Raw genomic sequence first — 20,273 nt, 5'->3', positions numbered from 1 at the left:
ACCACTAAAGTATAATAGATCTCCAATAGCATGATTCGAATCTAACCAGACCCAGCTCCCTTCTAATGACAGTATTTGAAACAAAGCACGGCAGCTGTAATATGAACTTAGTTTGAAGTGTTTCTAGCAGAGCAAAATTACTAAATGGGCCAGGATTGTTGTATAATTGCCCTGCTCCTATAGTTATTAGATTTTAGTTGTTGCTATTTGCTGAAGTGATTTACAATTTTTTAAAAAAAATATATACTTTTTTCTCAGTTATTGTGTGCCATTTTGGGAGCTGCTTTGGCATCCCAAGCACAGAAATGCTACTATAAACAAACAAACAATGTCATGGTATCTGAACAGTAAAATAATTTTTAAAGAAATGACTGATGCAAGTTTCAGGGGTGAAGTGACAACATAAATGGTGGAAGATGAGGACAAATAACCAATTTCAGGGGTCAACTATCAAAACAAATTTGATATAAATTTCAATGGAGAGCTCTGAACCCATACATTAGGTTTTTAGGGCATCTTTCAGGCTAAGTTAGTCATGACTAAGTCCCACTGGAATCAAGTTACATAAGTTAGTCCTGACTAAATTTGTGTCATTGACTTCAGCGGCACTTAGTTTACTTGAATGCTGCCTATAGCATATGGACCTTGGAGTGTGGATATTGCAAAAACCACTCCATGGAACAAAGGGAAAACAGAGGCTTCTAATAGTACCAAATGTAAACTGTTAATGTTTTCGTATTTTATGATAAATTGCTTTGTAAACCACCATGAGGCATTGATCTTTCTTGCCCCACCCCTTCATCATAGTAATTTGCATATCTACAGGCAAGCCACTAACTCAGCTTCTGAGTGATTTGTGTTAATCTTTGTAGTTACAGTTGTGGCCTTGGAAAGACAAGGCAAGCATGCCCATACTGGCAAGGCAAGGTGGTCTTGTGGTAGCAAGCATGAATGGTCCCCTTTGCTAAGCAGGGTCTGCCCTGCCTTGCACAAGAATAGGATACTGCATATGACCACTGTACGAAATTTCCCTTACGGGATCGGGCCGCTCTGGGAAGAGCTTACTATGTCCTATGTCCTATATATGGCAGTACAGAAATGTTAGAAAGAAAGAAATCCAGAACAGGTCTATTGCCATAAATTTCAAAATGTCACATTGTGATTACTATTTTGTTTGAAATAAGTTTGAAATGCTTCTATATATACAATGTACATATACACATTGTATAAATAACATACACATGTAAATACTATTTCACGTGCATTTTTGAAGTGTGGTGTTTCCCCTGTTTACTTCCTTGGCTTGGAACAATGCTTTCTGTATAACATTTGCAGGGGAGTTTTGGGGAGGGGTGTCAACTACTAATACTTCATTTCTAAAAAGACTTTTTAAAAGGCTCCCATAAATTCTTTGTGTGTTGTCATTTCAGACCTGAAAAAAAATTTGGACGTGAAGTTTTATTAACTGTAGCCAGCCATAGTAATTTCAGTGACTCTGGTTATGCTGGAGGAAGCTTTTTTGACACTTTGTATTCATAATGTCCTGAGTGTGTCTAAGGCAGTGTGATCTATAGCTTTTAATCAGCTAATGGGTTGAATCCCTTAAAAAAAAGTAACTGCATTCAATCTTGTTAGAACAGAAAGGATTTTCTTAGCTTGGAAGAGGGTTGTGTATGTTTCAGACTAAAATTCCTAAGGGATTCTGGCTGGGCTATAAGAGTGACACAGCAACTAATACTTAATCATTGTTATAAAGGCACTGTTGGAGTAAAAACTACCTTAGAATATTTTACCCCATAAGGTTTAACTTTTAGGATTATTATGCCTGCCAAGTAGAGAGATTTTCCTATGATGGTAAAAGAGCAGAGTGATATTAGTCAAGTGGAAAATTCAGCTTTCATCTTTGGAATCGGAGATGGGGCAGGAGTGACATGCATTTACTGGCTTCTAGCTACTTCTCATTGGTCAGCGGCACAAAGTCATTTCATCTCACTGTTTACAGTGCAATGTGCTTGACAGCCTCCCTCTCAGGGGGAGGACAGACTGATGCGCTAGAACAGAAGGAGGAACAGGACAGGAGTGCCCTCTGAGGCAGAGTCTGCAGGGAGAAATGTACAGGCCAGCTGCCTGTTTAGCTTATTTCAGTGCTATCTGACCCAACATTTCATCTTCTTTTATTTTTTAAGGAGGTGGGATAGAGAGGATACTTAGATTGCACAGCAATGTACATTTCAGTTAAAGCTTGGCTGGTAGCATCTTTTATCTTATCTTTATCTGCAGTTGTGTTTTTTAAAATGTCAGTGTCTACATATAAAGAGCAAATGTATAAATTTTCACAATTTCTTTCTATGGAGACTTAAAACTGTATTGGTGTGTAATGTGTGCCTTTATTTTATGTTTCAAAACTCCCAAGACCATATGCTATTTTCTTCTGATATCACAGCAAAAGGGGACAAATTCCAAAAGTGTTAGGTACAAGATACACATTCTAGAAGGGTATGATAATCAGAGGTTTATCTGCTCAACCCTCAGGCACCATGACATGCCCTTGCCTCTGTCATAGATGGCTTGGGACTCAGGTATCTGGCAGATTACCTGATGCCACGTGAACCTGCTGAACTATTAAGATCAGGAGGCTTTTCCTGGTGTCCCCTGCAGGCAGAGATTAGGTGCTTGGTGGCCGGGGAAGGAGCATTCAACTACTGCGCTACTACCACCACTACAAATATTTATAAACTGCTTTTCAACAAAGTTTCCAAAATGGTTTACATAGAGAAATAATAAATAAATACATAAATAAATAAGATGGACCCTTGTCCCTAAAGGGCTCACAATCTAAAGAAGAAACATAAGCTAGACACCAGCAACAGCCACTGGAGGGATGCTGTGCTGGGGATGGATAGAGCCAGTTGCTTTCCCCCTGCTCAGTAAAGAGAATCACCACTTTTGCAAGGTGCTTCTTTGCCCAGTTAGCAGGGATTCAGTTGTGGTTGCCTGTTTATGGAATTCATCTTGAGGGAGAGACTCACTTGGCAGTAAATTTAATGTTTTCTCAGTGCTAGGCAAATACTTCTTTACCCAGATATTCACATTGTCTTAATTCCCATGATGCTGCCTGCTGACTGTATTATTTATTTAAAATATGTATACCCCTTTCCCAAGTAGCTTACTTAAATCCCAAAGTAGGAATTTGCAATAAATAATATAAAACCAATTAAATGCAATAAAAGCACAAAAGAGTAGCAGTCAGAGACAAACATGCGCAGAGTCAAACTTGCAACCAAACATGTGCACTACAAAAACCAGTTGCAGTAGACTAAAGGCCAGTTTTAAAAGTTTCAGCATCAGATGATGGCAAAAGTAAAATGCCGAGGAGACAAGTTTTAGCTGCTCTGCCATTTGAGTACTGACACGGTGTCAGTTTTTATCCTGAATTTGTAAGCCACTCGAGAAGTTTTTAAACTGAAGAGCAGGTTAGGCATCTTTTAAATAAACACAGAAATAGATATTTAATTTCTTGATATGAGACCCAGGAAGTTGCCGCCTTCTGCTGTTGTAAGGCCATTGGTCCATCTAGTTCATTGTCCACAATGACTAGCAGTGGCTCTCCAGGGTTTAAGACAGAGAAAAGTCTTTCCTTGAATGGTGTCTTAGCCAACAAGGAATGGAGAAAATCAGCCTTGCACTGAGCTGCTCAGCTGCGTGGACATAAAAACTCTTCTAGGCTAAAAGCTGGCCAGATCTGACTTTCAGGTCATCTCATAACTCATGAACAGGGGGAAGACTGGTAAAAATTAGCAGGAGTCAATGCTCTTTTCGTACTTCTCTCCCCACAAGCAGGTTCTTCATTATCCCCCACACATGGTTAGGGTTCTCTAAAAGCATTCGTGTGAATGAAAGCCCCAGCATTCATCAGCTTGAATCCAGAACCATGGCAGTGCTTTCTATATATTAGGTGATTGTGCTGTCACAAGCGCAGACTTAGTGGGAGAGATAGGGAGCATCAGAGAATTTGCTGCTACGAGGTATAGTAACAGCTCTGAGCTTAGATGGCTTTAAAAGGGGATTGGACAAATTCATGGCAGGGGTGGGATCTCTCAGTGGCCACTATTCATCATGATAACTATATAGAATCTCCAGGTTTAGAGTTAGTATGCCACTGAATACCAAATACCGTATTTTTCAGACCATAAGACGCACCTGACCATAAGACGCACCCAGTTTTTAGAGCAGGAAAACAAGAAAAAAATATTCTGAACCAAATAGTACCGGTATACTAAAATAATCCCCCTGGATTAGGGGCCGAATTGGCCCAAGCTACTGCTGCCGCAGCCGCCGACCACCCGCCGGCCCTCCCAGCTGCCCGAGTCCTCACCACCTTCTTCGGCCCACGTCAGTCGGGCCGATCAGCGACCCGCAATTGGAGAAGGAGAGAGGAGCTCGCAAACAGAGCTCCTCTCTCTGCAAAGCCTCGGCCCGAACTGGTGCTTTGCACGCAAAGGACACCTGGGAGTTCCGAAGAGCATTGGAACTCCCAGGCGTCCTTTGCGCCCAAAGCGCCAGTTCGGGCCGAGGCTTTGCAGAGAGAGGAGCTCTGTTTGCGAGCTCCTCTCTCCTTCTCCAAATGCGGGTCCCTGATCGGCCCGACTGACACGGGCCGAAGAAGGTGGTGAGGACTCGGGCAGCTGGGAGGGCGGGCGGGCGGTTGGTGGTTGCGGCCGCGGCGGCAGTAGCTTGGGCCGATTCGGCCCCTAATCAGGGCGGGCGGCGGGGGCGGCTGGTGTCCTGCCGCCCCAATTAATCAAATAATTATGGCGGCAAGCGAGAGAGCGGCGGGAGGGGTAAGTAAACCCTCCCGCCGCTCTTAAAGGTACCCCCCCACCCAGTGCCGGTCCGCAGTTTGCGGTTCCGTGCACACCCCTACTGGACAGCATTCGGACTATAAGACGCACCCTCATTCCCCCCCCCACTTTTTTGGGGGGGAAAGTGCGTCTTATGGTCCAAAAATTACGGTACAATGTTTCCTGCTTGTGGAATTCCCAGAGGCTTCTGGTTGGCCACTATGGGAAACTTGATGTTGGACACGAGGGACCTTTGTTTGATTCATCAGGGTTCTTATATTCTTATGAGAAAACTTAGTGGTGTGAAAATGGGTGGGATTTTTGGACCAGGACAGGAATTTTCCAGGTCATCAGACCTAATTATATAAAAATTAATTTAGGATATGTGTCTTTATCTCTTTCCAGTGCAGATTCAATGCCATTTCTTTTGGTAACTGTTCTTATTTCAGAGTTCCTTTCTTATTCTTGAAGCTTTGCATGCTGATGAGCAGGAGAGCCTCATTTCCATTATTAGTTCTGCCATCCGCTTCTTTCTTTCATGTTTGATTTCACACTTTTGAAGCAGCGGTTTTTCTTTATTTTTTAAAAGATCAAATTGTGTGTTTTGACTTGAGTTGTAGGAAATGACAGCTCACTAGGGGTAATGGAGGGTGTGGGAGGTTGGACTGAGTGAGAGGGTCTTTTCACACATTGCATGGTAATATTAAAGGTGACTTACAGCTACTTAAATAGTGACAGAAGTATTTATGAGCTTTAAACGCCTCAGGTGTGACTGGTAAGTGGGCCATTCAGCACATGCAGTAATACACTAAGACAAGTATGTTTTTTGTTGAAGGTCTTGACCTCTAGACTGACTAGCTCTGGATTCTTTTTGATGTTCTAGAGCAGAGCTTTAGCCCTCCTGCAGATGTTAGCCTAAAACTCCCATAATCCCTGACTATTGGCCCCTGCAGTTGGGGATTATGGGAGCTGTAGTCCAGAAACAGCTGGAAGGTCAAACTTGAGCAGCCCTGTTCTAGAAGTTTAGTATTGCAGACACAAGCATGTTCTCGTTATAATGATGTTGGATGCTGTACACTCTCTTTATCTGGTAGAACCAGGTAGAATTTACCTGCTCTTTATCTGGTAGGACCAGGTAAAGAGCAGACTGAAGGATGTGCTAGCTGGTTAAAGAGATCAAATGGCCATAAGAAAGATAGCACACACTAGGTCAGAGATTCAGCGTATTGGTGCTTACATGCCAATGCCAGAAGCCTGAGCCAAGATAGGCGAGCTGAAGTGCTTGATTGCTAATGAAAACATATGCTTGATTGCTAGTGGGTGTAACGGAAACAGTGAGAACCAGTGGTATGCTGTTATACCTGGATTTAAACTCTATAGAAAGGACAGGGAGGGTGATTTGGGGGTGGACTAGCACTGAATACTAAATAAGTGATAAAATCTAACAAGCTAGAAAACCTAGGAGGACCAGAATCCTCCACAGAAACTCTGTGGATGACAGTACAAGACCTGAAAACAAATGTGTTACTAGGAACGTGCTGTCACCCTCCTCATCAAAATGCTGACAGTGACTGGGAGTTGCAGAAGAAAATCAGGGAGGCATCAAAGAGAGACAGAGCTGTAACAATGGGTGACACACAAAGACTGGGTAAATTCATATTCAAGCAATGACAAAGAAGCCAGATTTCTAGATATGCTGAACAACTGTGTCCTAGAACAATTGTTCATGGAACCAACAGGAGAGAAGGCGACCTCCTTGGACTTAATCCTGAGCGAGTGTATATAAGAGCCTATATGCTAAATCTCTTACCTGGTTTGTGCTATCTTATGCCATTTGATCTATTTGACCAGCTAGCACATCCTTCTGTCTGCTCTTTACCTGGTTCTAACAGGTAAAGAGCAGGTAAATCTTCATGATCTCGACAGGCTGCAGGGTTCTCCTAAATATCCCGGGCACAAGCCATTCAAGGCTTTATAGCTAATAACCAGCACTTTGCATTTTGCCTGGAAATACCTTGGTAGTCGGTGTCGTTCTTTAAAACAGGAGTGATATGGTCTCTTTAGGTTGCCCCAGAGACCAATCTGGCTGCTGTATTCTGCACCAATTGCAGTTTCTGGACTACATAAAAAAGCAGCCCAACGTAGAGTGTACTGCAGCAGTCAAGCCTAGAGGTTACCAGCAACTGCACCACTGTTTTAAGGTTGTTTACTGCCAGAAATGGACATCACTGGCATATCAGTCAAAACTGATAAAAAGCACTCCTGGCTACTTTCTCAGCTTGAAAAACCAGAGAGGGTTTGGATCAAGAAGTACTCCCAGACCATGTACCTGTTCCTTCTGGGGCAGTGTAAACCCATCCAGGACAGGCAGATCTAAACCATCTCTGGAGTTCCGACCCCCTACACTCAGTAAATGTAAAGTTGTGCCGTTGAGTCGGTGTCGACTCCTGGCGACCACAGAGCCATGTGGTTTTCTTTGGTAGAATATAGGAGGGGTTTACCATTGCCATCTCCTATGCAGTATGAGATGATGCCTTTCAGCATCTTCCTATACTGCTGCTGCCCAGTATAGGTGTTTCACATAGTTTAGGAAACATATCAGCGGGAATTCGAACCAGCAACCTCTGGCTTGCTGGTCAAGTCATGTCCCTGCTCCATCTTATTTGGATTCAGTTTCAGTTTGTCATCCAGCCCATTTCCGCCTCCAGGCAGGCATTTAGGGAGGTTATGCCATTTTCTGGAAAAGTTAACATGGAAACATACTGATTCTGTGCCAAATCTCCTGATGATCACACCCAGCACTTTCATGTAGATGTTGGAAAGCATTGGAGGCAGTATGAATCCATGTGGAACTCCATACGATAGCTCTCACTTTGAAGAGCAGCAGTCTCCAAGATTCACCATCTGGAATATATCTGAGATGGTAAAATGGTGCCTCCCAATTCCAACTCTTTCAGGTGACCCAGAAGGATACCATGGTCAATGGTACTGAAAGTCCCTAAGAAATCCAAAGAACTAAGAGATTCATATCTCTGTCGATTTCTAATTGGAGATCATTCATAAGGCTGACCAAGGCAGCCTCAACCCCATAGCCGGCCAGAAAGCCAGTTTGAAATTGGTCCAGATAATCGGTCTCCTCCGACTTCCTGGAGCTTGGAAACCATCACAGTCTCAATCACCTTGCCCAGGCATGGGAGGCTGAAGATGGGCCTATTCAAATATGTTAAAATCTAATTTCATGAGTCAAGAGTCACTCTTCTACCTCTGTATGAACAAGTATATTGTCACAAGCACATGGACATATTTTCACAGATGGCAAGCACCAAATCCACAGTCTGTACTGGAATATCTCTGGCACTCTAAAAACCAGATTTGACAGTGCATAATGGATCCTTAAATATGCTGTTGTTGTTTCGGTTCCACAAAATGAGTGAAGGAAAACAACATTCCAACCAAGATTGGGCAGCCTGTTCAGGACAGCCTATAACTGAAAGTAGCCTCTTCAGAAGCTTCAAAGTTCTGCTCAGGGTCAGTGCAGCCATCTCAGACTTGCAAGAAGGGGCCTCACAACTTAAAAGGAACTGTTGAGTTACGGGTGGTGCACACATTCCACACAGATGGATTACAATATCTTTCATTGGGTTAAGCTACAGCTCCACACAGGAGCTGTTCTTTGGACAAAATGTGTTGATTAAAACAAAACAAAACAAATTATACCTCTGGCTATATACACGGTTTTGGCTACTGCTTTCAGAACCGCTCTCTGTGACAAAAGGAATGATTCAGCAGGACAAATTCAAATTCAGCCCAGCACACAGTAGGCTCAGGTATCCAGTGTCACCTTGGCAGAGGGCAGCAAATGTCTCTGCTCCGATGACTGTTTTAACATTTGTTCATGATCCTGTCCACCCGTGCATTCTTGCAAAATAACTTTTAAGAATGTTGGAAATATGGAAGCCATTTGAAGACAAAGCCAGCTATAAGCACTTTTGCACCAAGGCAGTGCCATCTAAGAATCTTTGCTTTATACAATGGCTAACCTATTACAGTTGCCGACACTCACTGAAGCTATTCCAGGAGATTTCCCTGCCCCTCACCCCAAATGTGTTTCACAATATCATGCCATTAACACCTTCAGGATTGCTTTCAGTAATCTCCTAGAGATTGATGCTGATTCCTGGAGACTCCAGGCCGGTGGTGGAGGGTTGGCAACCCTATATATGTTTTGTGCATTAATAGTATGATAATTAGTCTTCAAAACAATAACACTTAGCATGCATATATAGAACACTGTTGAGTGTTCAAAAGCACCTCACATACATTACATCTGTACTCCTTACAATTTATTTATTTATTTAAAATATCTATACACCGCCTCTCCAGTACGCTACTGCTCTGGGCGGCTCATAACACAGAGCATGGCAAAGCTCTTCGGAGAGGCCATTCCAAAGCCATGGGACCACAACCAAAAAGGCCCTGTCTCCCAATCAATCTCAATCCCCACCAACCAGATGTGGCGGGGCCATCAGCAGGGCCTGAGATGCTAAGCAGAGGGCCCTAGCAGGTTCATATGGGAGAATGCGGTATGACAGGCACCCCAGCCCCAAGTTGTGTAGAGCTTTAAAGATCAAGACCAGCACCTCGAATCTAGCCCAGAAGCAGACTTGTAACTAATGAAACTGCCCCAGGATGGGTATGACACTAATAAAGTGACTTGCTCCCATGAGCATCCTTGTGGAAGCGTTCTGAACCAGCTGAAGCTTCCAGTCCATCTTCTAATGTAGCCACACTTGGAGCACATTGCAATAGTCCAATCCGGACGTTACCAAAGCATGAGTGATTGAGGTCAGGGCTAACTTCTCCAAGTAGGGTTGCAGCTAGCCTACTGCCCGTAGCTGGTAAAAAGCATCTCTACACACTTCTGCCACCTGTGTCTTCCAGGACAGCATTGGATCCAGAAACACCCCCAAGCTGTGGACTTTGTCTTTCAGAGGGAGTGTGACCCCATCCAAGTCCAGATTTACCTCACTACTCAGATGATCAGTTTTGCCGACCCAGAGCACTTCCGTCTTACCTGGATTTACTTTCAGTTTGTTTTCTCTCATCCAAAATACTTCACAGGCCTGTAGCCAGAAATGTGATGGGCATTGTAGAATAATCTGAACACAAATATAGACAGCAGTCTAATATGTTTTAAAATATTTCCTTGTGTTAATAATAAAATAAAATGTAATTTCACATAATTTAAAAATAAGGTCCTGAGTGTTTTTCACACAGGGCTTTTAAAGCACTTTAGCTTGCATCTCCTCCAGAATGGAGGGTATACATTCACATACTGGGCAGATTTCCTCCGAAGTGCCTGCAAACTATCCAGGAGCACTTCACACACAGTTCGGGTTTTTCATTGCACATTAGAGTGCAGTCTGATCCACTTTTTGCATCTTTTGGGGGGACAACTTCAAGTTAAGTTTAGTAAGCGGTAAGTTAAAAAAAAATCCCCACTTTTAGATCCCCAAACCGGCCTCAAGCTGAACCAGAGGGGTTGAAACTGGCTTGACCACGAGCCGGTTGGGACATCCCTATTAGATACTTACACAGGGACTGTAGCAATGGCAGATGCCATTGCAAAACTAGGGAAGAGAGGGCTTGTGTTTACCTCTCTCCCTCGCATGCACCGGCCTCATCCTCTGCTTGTGATGTCACATGCAAGGGGTGTGACCAGCAATCAGAAGGGTCTGCCCAGCCCTAATGAGTTCATTTCCGAGCCGACAACGAAGTGGGCTGGCTGTTTTCCTCCCCCCACCCCCCGAGTGAGGGAGAGAACAAAGAAAACACCCAACTGGCAAGAAGCTAACTGGGAATTGATTGCAGGAGGGCTGGACTGGGCCTTCCAAGTGCTGGCCATGCCCCCTGTGTGTGATATCACATGTAGGGGGCATGGCCAGCACCCAGAAGGCCCAGCTAAACCCTCGTGAGTTCATTTCCCAGCTGGCTTCCTTGCTGGCTGGATGTTTTCTTTGTTCTCTTTCTCTCTCAGAGTGAGGGTAGGTTAGACATGGAATAAATAAATTTCCACAAAACCTCCTTGGGTATAACTGACTTCTGTAACTGGTTTGCACAGCCAATGGATTAATCAGAGGCCAGGCCGAGTTGGAACATAAGAACAGCCCTACTAACGATACCGTAGCACCATGGAGCCTCGGTTGGCCTCGGATAGCAGGGCTGTCAGGCCCGGTGCAGAGAGTTGTCTGCCTTGGGAGCAGAGCATGACCGGAAGGGGTCCGCCTCTTGGCCATAGTGCACTGTGCATTTGTGGGGAACCTGCTGCTAAATCTTTTGTAGATGATTCTGAATCTGCCTATCTAGTCCAGCATCCTGCTTCACACAGTGGCGCACCAGATGCCTCTGGGAAGCCCACAGGCAAGAGCTGAGGGCATGCTGTTGCTCCCCTGCAACTGGTTTTGAGAGGCATCTTGCCTCTGAGCCTGGAGGTGGCCTATAGTCACCAGAGTAGTGGCCATTGATAGACCTGTCCTCCATGAATCTGTCCAAGCCCCCTTTAAAGCCATCCAAGCTAGTGGCCATCACCACATTCCATGGCAGAGGATTCCATAGATTAATTATGCACTGTGTGAAAAACTACTTCCTTTTTGCCCAAGCTTCTTTTAAAGCCATCAAAGCTAGTGGCCCTCATAGGAACATAGGAAGCTGCTGTATACTGAGTCAGACCATAGGTCCATCTAGCTCAGTATTATCTTCACAGACTGGCAGTGACTTCTCCAAGGTTGCAGGCAGGAATCTCTCTCAGCCCTATCTTGGAGAAGCCAGGGAAGGAACTTGGAACCTAGATGCTCTTCCCAGAGCAGCTCCATCCCCTAAGGGGAATATCTTATAGTGCTCATACTTCTAGTCTCCCTTTCATATGCAGCCAGGCCATATGCAACCCTCGCCACATCCTGGGGCAGAAAATTCCATAGATTTAATTATGCGCTGTGTGAAAAAGTACTTTTTGTTGGTCCTAAATTTCCTTTAGATCCATGGGATGATCCCTGGTTCTAGTGCTGTGGGAGAGGGATAAACATTTCTCTCTGTCTTCTCTCTCTCTCTACTCCATGCATAATGTTATACACCTCTATCATGTCTCCCTGTAGTCGCCTCTTTTCCAGACTTAAAACCCCCCAGATGCTGTAGTCTTGCCTCATAAGGAAGATGCTCCAGGCCCTTGATCATCTTGGTTGCCCTCTTCTGCACCTTTTCCAGTCCTTCTTAATGTCCTTCTTAAGATACAGTGACCAGAACTGTACGACGTATTCCAAATGTGGCTGTACTGTAGATTTGTATAAGTGCATTATAATGTTAGCATTTTTATTTCCAGTACCCTTCCTAATGATTCCCTAGCATGGAATTTGCCTTTTTCACAGCTGCCGTGCACTGCATGCACACTTTCAACGAGTGGTCCACCGTGACCAATTTTCTTGTTTTGTGTTAGTTGTTTGTGCCAAGCTGGTCACAGGGATGTGTCTGGGTTCTCTTGTTAAGGATGGAGCGTAGCGGGGAGGGGGGTTGAATTTGATGAGGTTGGGGCAGCTAATTTGGTAGTGGTGGGGAATAGAGGATCAGGCCAGCATGCCATTACAGGGGGAGTCCAGTAATTTAATAACTGTATTTCCTTCTGGCTGCCTTGTCAGCTCTCAGGCCTCAAGGAGTAGTTTCAACTTTCCACATGCTCCTTTGTAATTCCAGGTCAGTTCAAAATAAGATCGAAATCATCCATGATTTGATTGTTAATGAAGGAACCAACCTGTATAACTTGGCTTGTATAACTGAGACCTGGTTGGAGGAGGCTAGTGGCCCTGTGTGGGCCCAGCGTCTTCCCCCAAAGTACTCTGTTGCTGAGCAGGTTAGGGGAATTGAGGTGGGGGTGGAAAGTAGAGTGACTGTGGTCCATAAGAATAACATCTCCCTTATAGGATCTCTGTGAGGGAAGTGACTTATACTGAGTGTGTGTAACTTAGGTTGGGTACTTGAGATAGATTGAGGATTCTGTTGGTGTATCATCCACTCCTCTGCTTAACAGATTCCCTAACTGAGCTGCCAGAGCTAGTTGCTGAGTTGGTGTTGGAGTTACCCAGGCAATTAGTGCTGGGTGATTTCAATATCCACGTTGGGACTGACTTGTCTGGTGCTTCTCAGGACTTCATAGCAGCCATGACAACTATGGGCCTATCCCAATAGGTTCTAGGACCTATGCATTTTGCTGGTCACACACTGGATTTGGTCTTTCGCTCGGATCGGGGGGTATTCCGTGGGTGGGGTCTCTTGTAGTTTCCACATTGTCATGGATGGACAACATCATGGTTAAGGTTGGTCTCACAGTCATGTCTGTCCCCTGAAGGGGTGGTGGACCTATGGGAATGGCCAGCCCAAGAAGGCTGTTGGATCAAGTAGGATTCCAAAGGGCCTTTGAGGGTTTTGGAGCTGGTTCTGCCAGTGATTCTGTCAATGACCTGGTGGATACCTGGAACAAGGAACTTACCAGGGCAGTAGACACGTTCGTTCCTAAGCGTCCTTTCCAATCTGCTTCAGAATCAGCTCCATGGTATACAGAAGAGCCATGGGAGCTGAAGAGGCAAGGTAGACAACTGGAGCACAAATGGAGGAGGACTCATCTTGAATTTGATAAGATACATCATAGAGCCCATCTGAAGGCCTATGCTGTGGCAATACATGCAGCAAGGAAACAATTTTATTATGTGCATATTGCATCTGCAAGTTCTAAAAAGATGGGTCTTTGAGGCTCTCCTGAAGGCCTCTAAGGAAGATATCCATGGGAAGCATGTTCTACAACCCAGCAGTGACAACAGAGAAAACCTGATCCCAAGTCCCCACTAAATGAACCAGTGGCACCCGAAGACTATGGTATCCTTCTGGGTCACCTGAGCAATTTGGGGATAGGAGGCATTGTTTTACAGTGGTCCTACTCCTATGTCTCAGGTAGATTTCAGATGGTGGCGCTTTGTGACAGTTGCTCTTCAAAACGGGAGCTGCTATATGGAGTCCCTCAGGGCTCCATTCTGTCATCAATGCTTTTTAACATCTTCATGAAACTGCTGGGTGAGGTCATCAGGGGATTTGGTGCTGGATGTTATCAATATGCTGATGACACCCAAATCTATTTCTCCTTGTCATCACTACCAGGAAATGGCATTAACCTCTTAAATGTCTTGCCTACAAGTAGTAATGGACTGGATGAGGGATAATAAACTGAAGCTGAATCCAAGCAAGACAGAAGTACTCATTGGGGGTCATATCTGCAAGATGGGATAGAACGTACTATTCTGTACGAGGTTACATTCCCCCAGAAAGAACAGGTTTGTTGTTTGGGAGCAGAGGCGTAACTATAGGGGGGGCGGGGGGGTATGTGCCCCGGGCGCCATCTTTTCTGGTCACGTGGGGGGCGCCACCATGACCAATTTTTTTAAAAAAAATTTAAATTTTTTGTTAATACAAATGTTTCCTGCTCAGTGCAGCAGCGCTGCAGCAGTCAAGGAAGCACGTCAGTGCCCCCTTCCCCACGAGCGGTCCCTTCCGTGCTGCCTTCGCCCCCCACCATTGCTTTGCTGGCGCCTGGCGGCCAGTCAGTGGCCTGGCTTGGCGGCGGTGGCGGGCGCTTGTGAGGAAAAACCTAAGTATAATGTAGTATGTTGGGGGGGGGTGGGGGGGGCGCCATTTCAGTGCTTGCCCCGGGCACCGTTTTCCCTAGTTACGCCTCTGTTTGGGAGTGATCTTAGACTCGGGTCCTCAGGTTGTGACTGTGGCCAGGAGCACTTTTTACCAGCTGCGACTGATTCGACAACTCCGCCTATTCCTTGAGGAGAATGACCTGAAAACAGTGGTACACCGGCTGGTAATCTCCAGGTTGGACTACTGCAGTGCACTCTATGTAGGGCTTCCTTTGTATGTAGTTTGGAAATTTCAGTTAGTTCAAAATGCCAGATTGGTCTCTGGGGTATCCTGGAGAGACCACATTATACCTGTTCTTAAACAGTTGCACTGGCTGCTGATATGTTTCTAGACAAAGTACAAAGTGCTGGTTATTCCCTTTAAAGCCCTGAATGGCTTAAGTCTGGGTTACCTGAGAGAGTGCCTTTCTCTCCAAGATCCCCACCTCTCATTAAGATCACCAGGACGGGTATGTTCAGGTGCCACCGGTTCATCTGGTGGGGACCTGGCATTGGGCCTTCTCAGTTGTTGCCCCTAGGTTGTGGAACCTGCTTCCCATGGATATAAGTGGATTATCTTCCTTGGAGGCCTTCAGGAGATCCTTAAAGACCCATCTTTTTAGCCTGGCCTTTAATGATATCTAGTTTTAGTTTTAGCTTTAATCTGACTTAATGGTTTTTAAAAAAATTTAATTGTTTTATTATGTATTTTTTGTTTTAATATATACCGTCCTGAGCCACTTTAGGAAGGGCAGTATATAAACTGAATGAATGAATGAGTATCTGCAGGGTGATTTTGAAAGGGGCCTGTTTAAATTCAGCACAAATCCAGTTCCCGCAGTCCATGTGTCTCTTCATGGCACATCATATTGCTGGGCATGGTAATTGTAGGATTGCAGTGTGTGCTTTACGTTTTGCACATCCAAAGTCATACTTGAACCTGCAATATATATAACTCCTGCTTCCTTTCCCTCCTGTTTTTCCAACAAGCACTGACTGAACCAAGAGTGAGGGAGGATGCCCATACTTGTTCCATGAATCAGAGAGGGATTCATATTTAACGTGCATGCTAAATCTATAAAGCTTCAGTGCATAAACAGAATAGTATTCCAGAACTGGGCCGCTTTTGGCTGTACTACTGGTATACTTATTTCAGTGACCTCCGATTTTTTTTAAAAAAATGGTGATGTCTTATTCTAGGATTTTTCCAGATATATAATGTGGAGTTTGCCAAGGTGTATAAAGGACTTGCCTGCTGCATCTGCATCGCTTAAGTCCAGCAGTGAGATTGCTCAGGAGGGATCAATCTCAGCAGATATAAGTACATCTTTGGCTCACTCTAATATTGTTTATCGGTTAACAGTATTATTTTGAGTTTATTGTAATATATTTTGATGGGGGAGTTAAATGAATTGCACAGTTAAATATTATGTGATGCTACAGTAAAAGGTCAAGAAAGGGGAAGGATGGCCATATTGTCAAATACATTGTTGTGAATTAAATTCTTAGCGAACCCAGTTCATAAACCTTCAGCAATTTTCCTGAATATCATAATTTTTTGATATTAATGAGTAGGCCTTCAACATGTAGCTGATTGGTCAGTTACATCAATCTATTATTATGCATATTTACAAAATGTAAAACAATTTGATCATCTGAAGAGGTCGTCTCAATCAAGCAATACATTTTAAACATTTTTTAAAAATGCAAGTAGTTATAAAAAAGACCTTAGAAGAAGCATTCCCAGCTGTGTGAGAGCAAAGGGAAATGCTTCTTCCAAGATGATGGCTGCTGTGACCCCAAGGAAGTCATCTAAAAACAAAAAGATTATGCTCTTTGTCCTTTAAAGTCATTGGGCAGCTTCCAGACTAAGTTTTACATGACTAAGTTCCACTGAAATTATTGGGACTTAATTTAGCCATGACTGAATTGTCTCATTAATTTCAGTGGTGATTAGTTATGACTAATAGACTGCATGCCACCCATTGTTTTTCCACATGTGAATACTTATGCAGATTTAATTGATTAATGTATGTGATTAATCAACTAAGTGCTGTTGTTTTATTGGGTGGCGGCCTTACAGTTCAGTTCTGCTTCACCATTTGATTATTATTATTATTATTATTATTATTATTAATTCGATTTCTATACCGCCCTTCCAAAAATGGCTCAGGGCGGTTTACAAAGAGAAATAAAGCAAATAAGATGGCTTCCTGTCCCCAAAGGGCTCACATTCTAAAAAGAAACATAGAACAACAGTCACTGGAGGTACTGTGCTGGGGGTGGATAGGGCCAGTTACTCTCCCCCTGCTAAATAAAGAGAATCACCATGGTAAAAGGTGCCTCTTTGCCCAGTTAGCAGGATATGAATATCCACTGAATATGAGGAAACATTCTGCTCTTGTGGCATATGAAGTTGCCAGTCAGACTGTTGGTCCAGCCCAGGATTGTTTGTTCCAACTGTCCCAACTACCAGCAGCTCTCAAGGTTTCCGGCACAGGGGTTTCCCATCCCTGCAACTGGAGAGCTTTTTAAAGTGGAAATGCCAGAATGAATCGGGTATTGCATGCATTTAAAGCATGTATTCTGCCACTGAGCGGTAGCCCTGCACCTTATCAACATGACTGCATCTCAGGTAATAGTGAAATGTGTTCTGATGAGCTTAAGGCTCTCTTTTAGACTCTCAGCATATTGATAAGGGCCTAGAGCCATTGCTCAGTGGTAAAGCATCAATGGATCCAGGTTCAAGACTGGGAAAGATTCCTCTCTGAAATGCTAGAGAGCTGCTGCCAGTTAGTGTAGACAATCCTGAGCTAGCAGGTCCAATGGTCTGATTCAGTATAAAGCAGCTTCCTATTTACCAAACAGGCACTGGCAGTAGTGGCTGGTGAGGGTGCTGTCGGGGCGGGGGGTGGCGAGAGGCACCTTTACGTGTACAATAATAGGTGCTTACCTCCGGCTCAGCGGGGAAATGATTAACTATAAAGCAAGAGGTTGCCAATTCAAATCCCCGCTGGTACACCTATATAGGATGCCTCCTCCCACGCAGTATGAGATGATGCCTTTCAGCAGCGATATAGGAAGATGCTGAAAGGCATCATCTCATACTGCGTGGGAGGAGGCAATGGTAAACCCCTCCTGTATTCTACCAAAGACAACCACAGGGCTCTGTGGTCACCAGGAGTCGAAACCGACTTGACGGCACACTTTACCTTTACCTCCGCTGCACCTGAATGCCGCTTGGAGCAGCGGAACGCTGCCCAGCACCTCCTGCGGCAAGGGATCACCTCCACCTGGCCTCCGCGGAGCTGATCCCCCTCCAGCAGCCAGGTAAGTGGCAGAGGTGATCGCCCAATTCAGGGGGTGCTGGGCAGCGCGCTGCTGCTCCAAGTAGTATTCACGTACGGTGAGAGCGGAGATAAGCACCTATTAATTTACCCTGAATGGTGTAAGCACACCTTTGGCCGCTACTGCAAACAGGACAGCTTTTTCCTAGTCCATTCTGTTTTTGAGGTAGCCATCCTTCTCCTTGCTATGGATCAGCATCTTCAGAAGTGTTTTCCTTGAGTCTCTCAAAATACTTCACCTTGAAAATCAGTTACAGTTTTTGAAGCTGAAAATAAGCTCTTGCTTTTGACCTATGTGAAAAATAATTTCTACAGGATTTGCAAATTAAGAACCAGTGATTGTGACTTATTTTCTAGGTCAGGGGAGCTGGCGTCTGGCTTTGTTGTTGAAGGTAGTTTTGTGGCAGAGGACGTTTAATTGCAACAGAACTTACACTTTGAATGAGTGGTTAAAAATTCAATGTGCCCTGAAGCAGATGCTTGAAAGCAGGTGTGGTGTGTCACTTTCTGTATAGTTGACATATCGAAACCTAACTGAATAAACAGATGGTAGGAGACCACAAGTAGTATAACTCTGGCTATATATGCATATGCCATTGATAGGTAAAAGAAATATCCAGACAGACTGTGCGATTACTTCAAATGGAAGCCTACAAACATTATATACTGTTTGTGCTGTTAATTGCTTTGCTAATATAAGGGTTAATGCATACTTAATAATAATACATAATAAATATTTGTATTGCAGTAAAGCCTAGAGTTGACAGCTAAAACTAGGAAATTGCTATAGCAAAGATAATGTCCAGCAAAACATATGTAAGCATGTACGTATTGCTCAAGATAAAAACTCAGATCTAAAACTGCCATCTGCAGTGATGGTCATAAGAAGATCTAGATTGGATCAGACAATGTAGCCTCTGAATCTGGAATTAGCATATAAACATCATGATGAGTAGCCAACAGATTTGTGCTCCATGAATTTATCTAATCTCCTTTTAAAGCTGTCTAGGCTAGTGGCCATCACCACATTTGTGGCAGTGAATTTCATAAATTAATTTTGCGCTGTGTGAAGTGCTCCCTTTTGTCTGTCCTGAATCTCCTGCCAATCAGTTTCATTGGATAATCTCTGGTAGAGTGTTGTGCAAGATGGAGAAAACCTCTCTCTAGCCACTCTTTCCACACCATGCATAATTCCACAAACCTCTATCATATTCCCTCTTTAGTCACTGTTTTCTAAGATGAATTAGCTCAGATACCCTTCCCTCTGAGGAAAAATGCTCCAGTCCCCTAATTATGTTGCTTGTTCTCTTCTGCACCTTCCCCAGCTCTTCAGTATCTTTGCGATACAGCAGCCAGAGCTGTACTCAGTAGGTGATGCTCTGCACAGAGATCCGCTGGGGCTGCTGTGCAACTAGAAAGGCAGCCCCAACAGTGTCTTGTGATGGGGCAGCTGCAAGGCAACTTAAAGTGGTTTCTGAGCATTTGCACAGCACCACTTCCATTGGAAAAATAAGGGCATTGTGATACTGGCAGTTTAATTTCGATCCCTTTTCTTGTGTTTGCTCTCTTTTTCCTACATGTACATTCTCCCCTCCCTTCTCTCTTTGGAATTCACCATGTTGCAATGGCATGTCTGAACCAACATTAACTGCAGTAGGGATGTGCAGAACCGGTTTGATAGTGAACCGGGCTGGTTCAATTGGTTTGATCATGAACCGCTTCGAACCACTTTGAGCTGGTTTGTCAAACCAACCGGTCCAGCCAATCAGGTCAACTGAAGTGATTCGCATACCTGTGGACCGGTCCGAATTTTGTCCAAATTCAGACTGAACCACAGCAAACACATGTCAACCCACGCTAAACACACCCCTGAACTGCAATTTGTTTCAAGCCAGAGTTTGCAGCCAAGGTGAGAATCTGGTTTGCAAACCCAGGTTTTGGCTAGCCATGGTAAATGATAACATTGGTGCTGAAATAATATTGTAGTATATTTAGGGGACATTAGACTAAGCCCTTGTGTTTCCCAGGTACTTGCTATAGTACTGAGCACATTCCAGTATGGCCATCATAGAAGTGCTCCAGAGCGAAGGCATGCATGGGTATATCTGTGGCAGCCAGAAACCTTTAGCACATAAAAATATGTAAATGCAGCTGACTTATCTTAGATCTTTTTGAGATCTTTTCCTTCTGTTCTGAATGTCTTCTGATCTCTTTGGGAGATTCTGGTGAAACGACTTTTACGAAGTGCCAAAATATTAGGCTAAGTATCAGGAAGGGTAGCTTCTCATGGCTGCAGTATAATTTCATGCCTCTTGGTGCTCCTAGAGGCTCTGTGCATACCATAAAGATGCTCCCTCCCCTAG

The 20,273-nt window shown here is 44.2% G+C and overlaps 1 protein-coding gene across 6 annotated transcripts in view; it reads left to right on the top strand.

The window, feature by feature from the left end:
- ABTB3 (ankyrin repeat and BTB domain containing 3) overlaps nucleotides 1-20,273 on the top strand; it is a 448,319-nt gene that overhangs the window by 229,954 nt on the left and 198,092 nt on the right. The window lies entirely within an intron of this gene.

Source organism: Hemicordylus capensis, chromosome 5 (assembly GCF_027244095.1).
Source record: "Hemicordylus capensis ecotype Gifberg chromosome 5, rHemCap1.1.pri, whole genome shotgun sequence".
Lineage (NCBI taxonomy): Eukaryota > Metazoa > Chordata > Lepidosauria > Squamata > Cordylidae > Hemicordylus > Hemicordylus capensis.
This window is presented reverse-complemented; position numbering and strand designations above follow the sequence as displayed.